Genomic DNA, 14,829 nt, shown 5'->3' with positions numbered 1-14,829 from the left:
TGTATCTGGTCAGTTTGAAATGGTGTTGAGTTTTTATGTATTAATGATAAGCAAGGAGGTTGGGATTTCAGATGTAGAATTTATGATCTAAGAATTATTAATGTATAAGTGTTAAAAATAATAATAATTAATAGTTACTGAAAACTGTGAACTCTGTGCTAAACATTTTGTATGCCTTGTCTCACTTAAGGCTCTCAGCATCCCCAGAAGAAAGGTACTATGATCAGCTTCCTCTCACAGATGGGGAAATCAGGCCCCAAACAGATAAGTAACTTGCCCCAGGTCACCTGATGAAGTGGTCAGCAAGGGTTTGACTCCAGGCAATTTTATGCTGGAGTCCACTCTTTATTCTTTTTTGGACTATTTCCAAGGCAAAGACTGAAGCTATGAGGTTGACCAAGAGAACATGGTGAGAAAGAGGATGTGTCCAATAGGGTTGTTTCTGACCTAACCTTCCACATTCTTTTACTCAACTTCTTATTGCCAACAGTTCCCTCTTTGTAAAACAAAATAGTAAGGACTCAATAGATGTTGGGTGAGTGAATGAATAATTGGATGTTAGAGGTTCAGGCTTTGTGGCCAGACAGTAGAGGAAGGTTCACTGGCTCAGGCTGTCTTAACAGCAAGGTACTCAAACCCACAGTTCGCAAAGAAAACCGGATGCATCAGAATCACCTGGGGTGGTTTCTTAAAAACAGACTCCCAATTCCCAGCCCTGACCCACTGCAAAGCGAATCGGGGTCAGCCTGGCATTCCGTGTCCTTAATAAACGCCTGGGAGATTCAGATGGGCAGCCAGTTTGTTACCCACTACATTGACCAACCAAGTTTGCCTGGGATTGAAATGTGGTATTTTTGTTACATAAAGTGCAGCCATAAAGGAATGAGATTGGTTTTCTTGTGTGTGTCCTAAACCAGCTGATGATTTTAAAAGAGGAATTCCCCAAATGTTTAGAGCAATCACAGGCTCGGTGAGGTAATTACGTAGCCTCCCCAAGTGACTGTTTTGTAGGGAAATGCTCATTTGGATTTGTAGTTTCTGGTGTGTTTAATAAAACCACTTTCATTACTAAAACAGCATCCCTTCATAAATATGGTTTTTCTGGATAAAAAGAAAAACATAGAGGAGCAGAGCATTCATCCGACATTATTACTATGTGTTCTCCACTTCATCGTTACTCTCTGTGTTTGGAGAGGAGTCAATTGGGTCATTTTCTGAGCTCCATGGACCAGCATCATTCCTGCGTATATTTGAATTGTTCACAACACTTTGACCTTTACCAGAGAACAGCTCTACATTGATGCCAAGCGTTGTTATTATACAGTAGAGCCTTTGTGAAATGGTGGGGGAGGACCCAACTACACCTGTGCTACAGGCTGACTGCCATTAGAATTCTATAGAACATTTCTCAGAGTATGATTTGACCTATGGAGAATCTGAATCCAGCAATGATGAACATTGCTGTATCAGGGGTCTGCTGAATTTTTATATCTTAGCTTGGTCTGGTTTGGTAAATGCAAAAGAGTTTCTGGGCCTGATACATTAGACCTCTGTGCAATTAATTCATGGCTGTCCACATTTCTAGTAGATTTCACGTATACTGTTGGAAACATCCACCATATATACTTTATCTCACAATAATTACACAGAAAATTAAAAAGAATCAATTCCAGTTTCACAGTATTTCGGCTTAACCATTTTTTTGCTCTGCATACAGGTCTAATTGCTTTAATTCTCATTTTATCTTTCTATAAGGTAGGGATCATATTCACTTCATTAGATCATTGTAAGCGATAAATAGAATTAGAAAAGATTTCCTTAAAGGGGACATACCTGTGGAGAAGTTTCCTTCATTTGAATTCTTCCAGGCATATTTCTTTTTGTACCTTCATTCATTCCTTTAATACATATTTATTGAACACCTACTTTGGGCCAGTTATGCTTCTAGGTGCTGGAGATCTCACTGGGAAAAAAATAGCCAGAAAATGCCATGTCTCATACAGCATCCAGACATAGAGGGCGAGGCAAACAGTAAAGGGAATAAATAAGTCAGTTACAAAGTATGTTAGAAGCCGTTAAGGGCTACAGGGAAAACAAAGCAGGAGAAGCAGGTGGGGAGGAGTGGGTTGGGGAGCAGGTGGTGATTTAGTTTTTTTTATATTTTATTTTTATTGGCGGAGAGTTGATTTACAATGTTGTGTTAGTTTCAGGTGTACAGCAAAGTGATTCAGTTATACATATACATATAGTCATTCTTTTTCAGATTCGTTTCCCATATAGGTTATCCCAGAATACTGAGTAGAGTTTCCTGTGCTCTACAGTAGGTCCTCGTTGGTTATCTATCTAATATATAGTAGTGTGTGTCTGTTCATCCCAAGCTCCTGATTTATCTCCCCCCCCACGTTTCCCCTTTGGTAACCATAAGTATGTTTTCAATATCTGTAAGTCTGTTTCTATTTTGCAAACAAAAATCTTTTTTAAAAATTAGATTCCACCTATGAATGATATCATATGATATTTGTCTTTCTCTTAGGGGGCTCCTCTCTGAGAGGGTAACACTTCAACAAAATCCTGAGGGAAGTGAGGACAGCCAGGGCAGCTTTTATGGAATAGCATTCCATGGGACATTAGTCCTAAGAAATGCTGAGCTTAAAAAGTGTTTCACTATTTAATAAGTTGGGAAATACATTTTAGAGATTTATAATGCTTGTTAGCATATTAAATAATTTGAAAAGGCCTGGAGAAAGAAACCTATTTAACTCAAACATATTTACAAATATTTTCTTCCCTCCCTCCCTCCCTCCCCCCTCTCCCTCCCCTCTCCCCTCCCTCCCTCTTCCTCTCTCCCCCTCCCTCCCCCTCCCTCCCCTCTTCCTCCCTCCCTCCCCCTCCCTCCCTCCCCCTCCCCTCTCCCTCCCTCTTCCTTCCCCCCTCCCCTCTTCCTCCCTCCCTCCCCCTCCCTTCCTCTTCCTTCCTCCCTCCCGTCTCCCACCCTCCCTCCCTCCCCTCTTCCTCCCTCCTTCCCCTTTTCCTCCTTCCCCCCTCCCTCCCCCTCCCTCCCTCTTCCTCCCTCTTCTTCTTTCCTAATAAGCCAGAGCAGCCACCATAGCTTTAAACCAACCCTCAAATGTGCATACAACCCTGCTGACTGATGATTACTAGGGCTTCCGAGGCAGAACAGTCCAGGGAAAATGCCTCCATGCTGGGACCCTGGACCTAAGTATGAGACCTGCATCTGCCACTTTGTCCCTCAGCAAATTGAACTTTCCTTATTTTTGGTTTCATCATCTCTAAGTTGGGCATCATAAGAACGCCAACTAGGTGGGGTTGTTGTAAGGGTTAAATAACACCCAGTGTTAATGCCTTTCTGAACTGTAGAGTCCTCCAAATACAGGTGTCTTATGTGCTTCTTTATTCGCTTTTTTGGAACCTGGGATGAGCCAGTCCACAGTTATTACCCTGTCTGGGGTTCATTTATAAAGAGCTTGCCAAAGGAGCGTTGAAGGAGAAAGAATGAACATTCAGCGTCTGTGAGAGAGTGAAGAGCTGCCCTCCTGGATCGGAATCCAAACCCCGGGCCTTATTAGTATCAGGCTCCAATCAGCTAAAGTAACGAATCACAGGCCCATTTCTTTACATGAGCTAGTGGTTCCCAAACTTGGGAGCATACCAGATTCACTTGGGAGTTTTAAAAACATACTGTCGCCTGTCTCCAACCCAGACATTCTGACTTTGTTGCTGTGGGCTGTGACTTGAGCATCAGGAAAAGCTTTCCAAGTGATTCCAGTATACGGCAAAGTTTGGAGACCACTGCTTTAAACCAACCCCTGTGATACTCCTTTTCAGCAGCCTGGTCAAGAAAAAAGCTTCCGTACCAGAATGTTCATTGCAGCTCTATTTACAATAGCCAGGACATGGAAGCAACCTAAGTGTCCACTGACAGATGGATGGATAAAGAAGATGTGGCACATATATACAATGGAATATTACTCAGCCATAAAAAGAAATGAAATTGAGTTTTTTGCAGTGAGGTGGATGGACCTAGAGTCTGTCACACAGAGTGAAGTAAGTCAGAAAGACAAAAACAAATACCGTATGCTAACACATATATATGGAATCTAAAAAAAAAAAAAAAAAGGTTCTGAAGAACCTAGGGGCAGGACAGGAATAAAGACACAGACATAGAGAATGGACTTGAGGATACGGGGAGGGGAAAGGGTAAGCTGGGACGAAGTGAGAGAGTAGCATTGACATATATACACTACCAAATGTAAAACAGATAACTAGTGGGAAGCAGCTGCGTAGCACAAGGAGATCAGCTCAGTGCTTTGTGACCACCTAGAGGGGTGGGATAGGGAGGGTGGGAGGGAGACACAAGAGGGAGGAGATATGGGGATATATGTATATGTATAGCTGATTCACTTTGTTGTACAGCAGAAACTAACACACCATTGTAAAGCAATTATACTCCAATAAAGATGTTAAAAAAATAATAATAATTTAAAAAATAAAGAAAGAAAAGCTTCCAAGTAGATCGCTGTTAGAAATCGGTGAGTTAGATTCTTTTTTTCTTCTGGGAAGGAAAACAAGAAAGAAGGAAGAAAGGGAGGGATGGAGGGGAGGGAGGAGAATTTTTGTTTATCAATTGCCTGTTTGGACAAGGCATTGTGCCTTCATGTGCATTTAATCTTCCCAATAACTCTGATACTTAAATAGTATGAACCCATTTTAAAGATGCAATCACTGATCATAGAGAGCTTAAGATATTTCCTAAGGAATTTGAAACAGGACATTGGTTCTGTTTTTCTTGGTCCTTTCCACCACACCGTGACAGCCATTCAACTTTTCTTTAGGCTCACAATGCTTCCCCCACCCTCTTTTTCCTCTCCTTAGCTTTCTGGTAAAACCTGGTATGCAGCATTTCTGTATGAGTGGCAAATGAAGTCAGTGTTACATTTTTTTTGGAGGGAGAGGCAGTTTTGCATTTTAAGCTTAAATATGATGGGGAAATGACATACTTATTCCCTTATAATAACTGTACACATAAAGCAGCTTAATTAACAGTAAATGTAGGAGTTTTCTGAGAGAGGCCCTTTCTAAGCAAAGCACCCGTACCCTATAGCTTCAGGCCTATCAGTAAGGCTGGCCCTGCTTTTTCCATTTCCCAGATTAGCTAAAGACTTCATGGAATAGGAACAGATGCAGGCAGATGCTCTCCCTTGATAATAGTTTATTCATTGAACATTTATGGAGCACCTACTGTGTGCTAGGCACTAAGAATAAAAAGAAACATGTGTGACACTAAAGGCAGTTACAGCTGAGCAGCAAAGACAGATGTAGTAACCATAATTAAAATATGATAAATATAGTCGTGGAAGCGCATTGATGGAGGTAAAGAGGAAGGCCTGATGGGCCACGCTGGGCTCTGGCAGGGAGGGGAGGGGGCTGGCATCTTGACATCAAGGTGACTTTTGAAGCGTGTGGTTGGGTCCAGTCATTGCACCCCTTTGACGATTACCTAACCACCAATGCTTGAAAGATCCTTCCCTGAGGATGGTAGGAAAGCTATTAAAGAGGAAATCCAGGTTGTAAGAAGTTCAATGACTTGTCCAGGGTCGCAGAAGCCATCAGAGGTAGAAATTAGAAGACCCCCACTCCTGTGTTCTGACTCCAAGTTTAGTGTTCTTTCCATGACGCTGAGTTTCCTCTGCTGGTTCAGCTTCTGGCAGGGCCACAGAGCTGAGAACATAGCTGGTGACTTGTAGCGTCAGGTGACATCTTGATTATTTTTTCCAGTTGAACCTGGTTGCCAAGGAAAATTTTCTCCCTTCTGAACCTGGGCAGTGAATATCTCAGATGAAAATAGAGCCTTAAAATGAAAGAAATCCAGAAAACCCCAGGTATAAAATAAAATCTGAGATGTATCGCCCTATTCAGAAATTTATGGTATAAATACAGGTGTCCATAAATATTTAAAATCATCAACACCCTTTTGCCTTGGGTGTTAATATAATTTCATATTTTACAAATTAGGTTTTGTTCAAATAAATGTAATTTTATTTCAGATGCTTCTAACCAACCCCCCCTCATCTATATTACCAGTTTAAGCCATTGCCAATTTACTAATGATTCCCAAATAAATTTCTCCAGCCACAGATTTCTTCTAAATCTTTCCTGGTAGAAAGATTTAGAAGAATATGGCTGTTCCACAGGCCGTTAAACCTTGTATATCCCAAACCAAGTTCATTATTTTCTTTACGTAGCCTTTATTTGTATCTCTTTGACGTGCTATCATTAATTCAGTTGCCCAAGTCAGACACTAAGGTCTGTTGATTCCAGCTTTCCTGCCAAATACCCTCCCATCCCTCTTCCCCACCTCCCTGCCACAATTCTGCCACAGCCCCCATTCTTTGGCACCTAACAGCTGCCATGGATCTTAACTGTACTCCCTGAAACAATGAGTATTTTCCCACACTAATCCATCTTTCTTAGCGCCCAGAGCATTGTCCAGCCAGCTTAAACCAAACCAGAAGGCTTTTCTTATTTTAATTCAGTATTCAAATCTCTCTAAAAGGCTGGTCCATTTTCCCTTGTCAGTTAAGTAAAATACCTTGAAGATAAATTTCTTTGATGATTGAAGCTTTTATTGTGCCTCAAGGCCATCATTCTGAATACTGGTGATTATTATATACTCCCCATGTTGTAGGCAGCATGACATTTGGCTTAAATGGATGTGTTATTCTCTTTTAAGTTCAGTTTTAAAATAAACTTCTTACATCAGTGGTTCTTAACCTTTCTGGAGTCATGAACCCTTTTGAGAATGTGGTGAAACTTAAGGGTCTTCTCTTGAGAACAATGCACAGGCACACACACATATTTTGCCTACAACTTCAAGACTTTCAATTCATCCATGGATCCCTAGAACAATCATGAAATCTGGGCTGAGGACCCCTGCCTTATATGAAATTGTTTTCTTTCTTTCATGTCAGAGGCATGGTATACATTTCTATTTTAAGGAAATGTTCTTATGAAGTTGGTCCCACTTGATTTGATTAGCTGTAATACTTGCCCACTGTCTGGACCCTGATTTCAAGAATGGCCTGGGATAGGGCCGTTTACCTGTATCGTCTTCTTGATTACACCCTTAACTAGCTGTAGGACTTTGTGATGTCCTATAACTAGCAAGATACAGTAGAAATCAGCTTAGATCCTTAGTCAGGGGACCTAAATTCTCATCTCTATATGCTCTGCTAAGTTTATAAAATTTTTTTAGAAACACAACTCTAGTGTAAAATGAGGCACGTCTGCCATGATGGTATTTCGTTGTATTGGAAGAGTGCTTTCACTCCTGCTATTTCACTTTATCCTAACAAAGACCTGATGAGAAGGTCGATGAGTTATGTCTTCAATGCATAGGGATAAATAAGGAAAGGAACACAGACAGAGGCTTGATGCAAATTAGTTACATCAGGAAATATGTAAGAAGTCCCATTCTGGTTCTAGCCCCCAACTGCTCTTCAACTAACTTCATGATTTAATTCAAGCTACAGGTGATCAAGTCATCAACGCAAAAACGGTTGGACCAATTTACATCAAATGAGGTCTGTGCAACAATCTGATTGATTGTGGTAGGAAGAAAACAAGTTGTAGGCAGGCATGAATGATGACTAATAACATTTTGGCTGATTTGGTCGGCTACTGGTACACTCAGTTATTAATCATTTTATCTCATATAAAAGCGGCCATCTTGGAAAAGCTAAGAAGTTGGAACATATTTTGGTGTACAGATTTTTTTCTGAGCTACCCTTAACTATACTCAGAAGTTAGAAATACGATCTTTGTTAATTTTACCTGAGCTACCCAGCATATGTTTGGTATCCTCCAAAAAACCAGTCTTACTAGGCTGATTACATCTTTCCTTGTGCAAGAAGGAAACTGAAGCCCAGAATCATGAAATCATTTGCCTGAGGTCACCCACAGCTGATCAGAAGCACATCCAGAGAAGATCACAGGGGACTACTCATCCCCACTTATTTTCCTATCTTTTTAAGCAGGAAAATTAATATCCTGACACGTAGAAAATTCAACATCCAACAGAGAAAGGCTCGTAACAGCTGAAAAGTCATAATCAAGTTTACAATTGCCTTCCAAATACTACAGTTATGTATGTGTCCGCCCCCCAACACCTCCAGCACACACGCTGTCATTAAGTTCTACCTCATCAGAATATGCTTCTCCAATTAAATAGGTTCACCTTTGGCCTTACTTGCTTTTTCCTAGGGCCTGTCTGAAATATGGAGAAATAAGCTTGTCATTTCTCCAGTTAAAAGGATAAAACTGTTGCTACTTAAAACTTTGAATTTCTGTCAAATTGAACATTGGCATCGTAGCTCTCCAGAGGGCAGTTTTGTGTCAATGAGTGCATCAGAAGCTATTTTATGAGAGCCTGTGTTGTACTTGGCACTTTGTTAGGCAAGCCAGAAGAGACAGGAAAAAAAAAAAATCCATAATCCTGTTAGAAAGGAATTGGGAGGTGGTGATTAAAAAAGCAAACCCCTGAAGCGGTTAAATAACATTGATGTCATATGTAGAAGTGAACATTCCAGAACAGAGAGAGACAATGATCAGTACACTCGAGAATAGTAAATAATGACTTTGTGGGCAAAATAGGATTTGAACTTGGACTTGACCAATGACATTGAAGGCTTGGGCAATGATATTGGAGTAGGAGTTAACAGAGGGTGTGAGATGGGCAATGTATGACCAGCCTGACTGCAAGATTCGACTAGTTAGGATGCAAGTTGAGTTGGTTAGGTGGGTAGATAGGCAAAGAGAGTGATAATGAGGGCTCAAGGCCCTTGAATTTGAATCCCAGCTGGGTAACTTTGGGCAAATTACTTAACTTCTCTGTGCCTCCGTTTCCTTGGGTAAAATGGGAGTACCAATAATCCCTCTCTCATATTGTTGTTGAGAAGATTTAATTAGATTTACAAGTTCCAAACACAAGTAAAGTTTAGAACAGTGCCTTCTGTGTGTTCCATGCACCTTAGTAAGTGTTTTTACACCCTTTGGTTTGGTTGGGAAGTTAAACTGAACGTGCTCCAACAACATTAACTATTATATTTAGGGTGAAGCCAGAAAATAAAGACCTGAAAGTGGTCTGAGGAGTTTGAACTTGAATAAACAACAGAGAGCCATTCTCAGGCAGAATTGGATTTAGAAAAGCTGGGCTTAGAAGGGATCTAGTCAAACCTCCAGAGAACTTGAGTACCTTGCCTTCTACACTTTACTAGTTGCTCAAAGAGCTCAGCCCTGGGGAAGGAAACCGTTTGGTCACCTTCACTGGCATGTGGATTGGTGACAAACAGCACAGAAGGCAATTGTCTGAAAAAAAAAAATTGGATTTCAAGGGATTAAAGTTAGTCAAATTTTTATGGTTCTTTCTCTTGGCAGTGGGTCTTTAAGGGTCCAGTTCTGAGGTTAATAAGTAAAAAAGCTGGAGAACCAGGTTGGTAGGTTGAATATTAATGAGCCCCTCTTGGAGAGTTACTGAAAAGTCACCAGTAACATGGTGCGATGATGTCTCCTCGAATTCTGAGTAGACCCTTGCCTTCTTCAGAATCATCTTTGACCCTGATAACCTCTAAGCGCCGGACAGGTCTGCACTGATTCATCCTTTGGGCATTCCAAGGAGACAGATAAGTAGAGCCAGACAGCTATGTCCAGTTGTTTAGGGTGGTGAGGTAGACTTAACTTCTGGAATCTGTCTACTAGTCAGTAGTCCTGAGACCCTCCTTAGGTTTACTTTAGTGAGGCTCTTCTCCAATTTGGACTGTATGGTCTTTACATAATTACAATGTCTTCCCTCTGGAATTTGCTAGTGATTCGTGGTCTGTGACTCTAAAGGGAAAAGACCTAACAGGTGACTTGCCATTTTCATTAAACTGAGCCAATCTCTCAAATAGGTAAACTATTTTTAAACCTACAGCAGCTGCAGATTATTTTGGATGAGTTCAAAAGTTTTCTACCGATCAGCTTTGTTTTTCAGATATGATACTCTCCTCCATGCTTTATGTTTTGCAATCTTGGCTTCTGCTGTCATCTTTTAGGAATTTGAATCAGTGACTTTACCTATACATGATGGTGACCAAGGTCAACAAGAGGCTTGGGGAAAAAAAATTCCTAAGCCCATTCTACTACTCCAAATGGGGAATCAGTGATAAAGAAGGGCCATGTATTTGCCAAACCTCGTGCTAGATATTTATTTTTCAGTAATGCATACATAGTGATTAATATACACAATATTATGATTAATAGATGCTACGGAAAACATACCAAACAATGTACAAAGGACACAAACTAGGTACGACAAAAAGACATGCTCTTTGCTTTACCTGTCATATAGCCACACCATCTAAAATACATTCTCATGTTTGCAGAAATAAATATTAAGGATTATTTGTGAGAACTTCCCTACTGATTCCCGAGAACCTAATTATAGAAATGACAAATACAGTGAATGACCAGCAATATCTTTGTATTAAAAAAAAAAAAAAGTTTTCTTGCTGTTGTAGAAGAATTCAAATAAAGCTAGTTATCCTTTCTGCCCTTTTAAACTGCCCTTGTGGGTCAGATGCCTGGCCCCCGCCCCCCAAATTTCCGGATGTGTCCAGAAAGCCCCTCTTATAGGGGCTTGGCCTTTTCTGGCCTTCTCTCTTTTTCTTCCCTGCCCCCTGCCCATTTTTAAAGGGCTTTAAAGAACATCTCTGGGAGACGAAAATAGCTCCAGTTGTGAGAGGCCTACACACTGGGAATGCAACTGAGAGATGCAAGTCAGCAAGTGCGAGCCGAGAGCAGGGGTGTCTGGCCTCGGGTGGATGCTCCTTGCCGTCTGGGTGCCGCCTCTCTGCCTGGGCCTGGTGGGTAGAAGGGAAAATGGTTTTTCAGGGGTGGGCGGTGGGTCGGGTAGGTTTGGGGTCCGGCCTTGTTAGGAATGGAGACCCCAGCGTTCGGGGCCGAGGGGGCTCTTCCTTCCCCTCCCCCCAGGTTTTAAAAAACGTCTTTTGCCCAGCCGGGGATTGGCGACGGTCAAAAGGGAGCTGTTGGCACTGAATGTCACCCTGAAGGTAAAATGAAAGACAAAAGATGAACGCATGCTTGCTTTCCGTTCGCAGCGGCGGCGGCTGCAGCGGCAGTAGCAACAGCAGGATTTAAAGGGGAAAAAAAAAACCCCACCAAAAAAACCCCACGCACAGACACACATAAATACACACCCAGAGGCGTCAATTATGCCAACGCAGTAATGCAATCAAATCATGACAGTGCCGGGAATTTTTTTTTTTTTTTTTTGCGGGGGGGAAATCTAGATATTTATTTTGCAAAAGGGAGAGAGAGAAAGGCATGCAAACAGAAACGTGCACATACCACGTAACCACCCGAGGAGAACCTGGCAGCCTCTCTCTTCTTCTGCCAAGTTATCATTGAGAAAACAGACAGGCATCATGACGTCCTGGGTCACAGGGAGTGCGGACCGACGCTACCAAGAGCAAAGGGAGGCGCCCGGGCGCTCCGGCTAGCGGCGGGCGCCCCTCGGCCCCTGGCCGCCCGGCTCGGTGAGTGCACAGCCGCGCGGGACGCGGACCCCGGGGGCCAGGCCGGCCCCGCACCCGCGGGGGCCCAGCGGGGGGCCGTGCCCTTGGTCCCGGCGCGCCGGCAGGCACCCCCTCGCCCGCCCGAGGTCGCGGGAGCCCAGTTAAAGGAGGCGTGTGTAAGATGTGCAATGTTCCTGCATGGGGGTTTTGTAGACTTTCCCAGCCAAAGCGACCGGCTTCGGCTTCTTTAAAATCCCCCGACGACTCACCTGCTTAACCTGCTGCAGTTCTGACCCTGCCAAGGTAACTGGTCCAAATCCTTATCATCAACATCTGCAGACAGACATTTGCATCTGGGGCATCCTTGATTTGCAGTCCTGGTGGAAATCTCTATTGCTCCCCGCCCCCCCCCCGCCTTCCCCCCTTCACTTGTTTAGAGTCTCTTGGAGGAAAAAAAAAAAAAGCAACCCTCCCTCCATCACACAACCATAAGTCCTATCCCGCTGTTGTAGACTCGCCTTACCATGACTGCAAAACTGTCAGCGCGTGTTGTAGAGACACTGACCAATTCTCATTTCCATGAGATTTGTTCTTTAAAACACCTCTCCCATCCCCCTTCCTGGATAGAGACTTCAGGGCTTGGGAAAGTGGCAAAGAGTGAGGGCAGAGTTAGGGCGCTGGGACTGGGATGGGTGCGGGGGGTGGGGGGAGTCCTCCGGTCTTAGGGGGCGAGGGGATCCGGGGAAGGAGTCGTTGGGTAGAGGGTGGTGTCAGGAGTTGAGGACCGCTGTCGTGGGCTGGCAAATTCTTCTGGTGCTTGCTGCTGCCGTAGTCCTAGGTGTCTCCTGCCTGTCCTCTACGCCTCATTCCCTGTCTCCCCAACCCGTTCACCTTCCTTGGGAGTCTCTGAAGTTACACGGAGGTCACCCGACCGTCGTGTCATTTTAAGTATTTCAAACCACCTACCCTCTTCCACCCCTCAAGTCTGTCTGATGCGTGCCGGATAGACCCTCGCCCCCCGCCCCCCCCCCCCCCATGCTTGGTGATGGGAGATTCTCAGAGAGAGAAAGACACAGAGGGCAAAGCTCTCTACTCCCATTCTCTTCCCTTCTGGCAACCTTTTCCTAGCTGCACCCCTCCCCCATTCAGAATCTTAATGAACAATTCTGGAAAAGTCTGGAAGGGCCTGGAGAAACCCCTCGCATGCCTCACTGCTGTGGAATGATTATGTCTGTGTTTATTTCTTGTGCTTGCTTGGGTTATGTTGTGAATTGCCACATGGGTTGGCTTAAGCTAGGGAGGCTTGTTTGCTGTGTGTTGGTATTGTAGTACCAGGACCAGTGGCCACACAAAAAGACACAGGCAGACACAGAAAGCACAGGATTTTTCTACTCTAAACCAGAGGGCAGTGTTGAAAATAACACCTTCTCTCTCTCGATTAAAAAAAAAAAAGAAAGAAAAAAGGGAAAAAAGAAAGAAATTCTCAGCATGTGAGTTAAGTGCAGCTGTTAGGTCCACATATGACTTCCTGCTCTTTTCAAAACACTCCTGCTTAATACTTTAAGTCAAGAGCAAGAGACCTGGGGATGTTTTGAAGTGTTGCAAGCAGCTGAATGACTTGGTTTAGTTTTGAAGAGAGGCTCTCTTTTGTTTCTCACGCTGCCCAAAGACCAAATAGGGGACTGTGTTTGGAAAATGCCCAAATTCAGAAGCAGCAGGCAACAGAAAAGAGGAAGAAATGTCCTCCCGGGGAAGGCAGGGGATGGGATTGGGGAGTGGGGGAGAGGTGTCAGGGTTTGTTTTTTTTTTTTCCCCCTATCCAGTAGATTTGATATTATCAAAATGAGTTAACCAACCTGAGAAAACAGTTTTCTGTCCTTGTGGGCAAGAGAGGGAAATTTGAACAGTTCTCAGATCTGAGCTGAGGAAGGTACTTGAAAACATGGATGGAGATGAAGTCACGTGATAGGGTTTCTTTTCCTTCAAATACAAAAAGAGTTGAGTATATCATGAAACAGGCCTATCTGATCTTTGAAATATAGATTTGTCTGTCAAGCATGGCTTTGTTGTTTTTACTAAAACAATTCTCATAAGTCTTTCAACTCATGGTATAGAGAATTAGAAGTGTGTATATTGAGAACGGTATCATATAACACATAGAACTATCCGTTGACTGGGGAGAGGAACGTAGATAAAAGATCATCTCTTTTCTTTAATAAACCAAAATAGCATTTAAATCTTCGTGCATGGTGTATACGGAAACCCGCTGGTCTTTCTAAAGGGGAGATTGCCAAGGGAGCAAAGAGACCTTCTGATGGGTGGTGCTTTAACAACAGAGAGCAGATCAATCCATTTGGTTTCCATGTCTGTGCCACTCAATTTATTCTGTACAATTTTTCCAGAAATTAAAAGGTTACCAAGAGAGTTCCACGTTCCCATCTCCAACTGAGCACCACTTATTACTGCAACAGGATTTCAATATTAAGTGATCTGGAAGATATTTCATCTTTCATTTTGAGTTCTGAATTTGAATCAGCATGAGAATGGCAGGGCAGCAAGATGAGGTGTAACTAACCTCGTTGGCAGGCAGTGGAAGGGCTGGGAGGGAAAGTGTTGCTGGGAAGACTATCTGGGGCTGTTCTCAGCAACCTTGTTTACAGGGACATTTCAGATGCAGCTAGAACTTTCACAAGAGCCTGCCAGAGGTAATGGGCTTATGTTTGAAATTGATCCTAAGTGTCTCTTTTTTTTCTCCTTCACGGACTTGCTATGCACCTTAGCTGAACACTCAAGGCAAAACTTTCCTTAGGCCCCATGACATTTGCTAATATAGACAAATCCCTGGATTACTGTGTCACAGGAAAGGAGGTTATTTATGAGGTTCTCCTTTGTTTGCAGATGTGTCCATGCAAGTAGCTTTAGCCCTGTTTTATTTGTTTATTTTTCAACATCGAGCATGCTTGACTGTGTTCAATGCAAAACGAATCACATCCGAGGAAGTTAAAGTATGCCTTGCAGGTTGATCTATAAATTGGTTTCAATTAGACACTGGAGATCTCATTATCCCAGTGAGGGAAATTTATGACATAAAGTAGGAATTGTGTATTTGTTTCAAAATTGTTGGAAAACTGTGGGAACAGAAGGATTTTGAGGGAAATGCCAAAAACCACGTTAATGAAGAAAAACAATGTTGAGATACTTTTGAATAATAGATAGGATATGTGATGGTCAACCACAA

General features: G+C 42.9%; 1 protein-coding gene and 2 long non-coding RNA genes across 8 annotated transcripts in view; 1 reads left to right on the top strand and 2 right to left on the bottom strand.

Moving 5' to 3' along the window:
- Window positions 1-14,829, top strand: part of ESRRG (estrogen related receptor gamma) — a 636,910-nt gene that overhangs the window by 35,718 nt on the left and 586,363 nt on the right. The window lies entirely within an intron of this gene.
- The window catches only part of LOC309630682, a 440,591-nt gene that overhangs the window by 418,262 nt on the left and 7,500 nt on the right, over window positions 1-14,829 (bottom strand). The window lies entirely within an intron of this gene.
- LOC309630585 lies at window positions 5,037-11,888 on the bottom strand. Its single transcript, XR_014245773.1, has 3 exons — window positions 11,425-11,888; window positions 10,809-10,916; window positions 5,037-10,491 (listed from the first exon to the last, which is right to left on the bottom strand). It is a non-coding gene; the product is annotated as an uncharacterized lncRNA (long non-coding RNA).

Source organism: Balaenoptera borealis, assembly GCF_965194805.1.
Source record: "Balaenoptera borealis genome assembly, chromosome: 1".
Taxonomy (NCBI): domain Eukaryota; kingdom Metazoa; phylum Chordata; class Mammalia; order Artiodactyla; family Balaenopteridae; genus Balaenoptera; species Balaenoptera borealis.
Note: the sequence above shows the minus strand (reverse complement) of the source record. Positions and strands in the feature narration are given on the sequence as shown.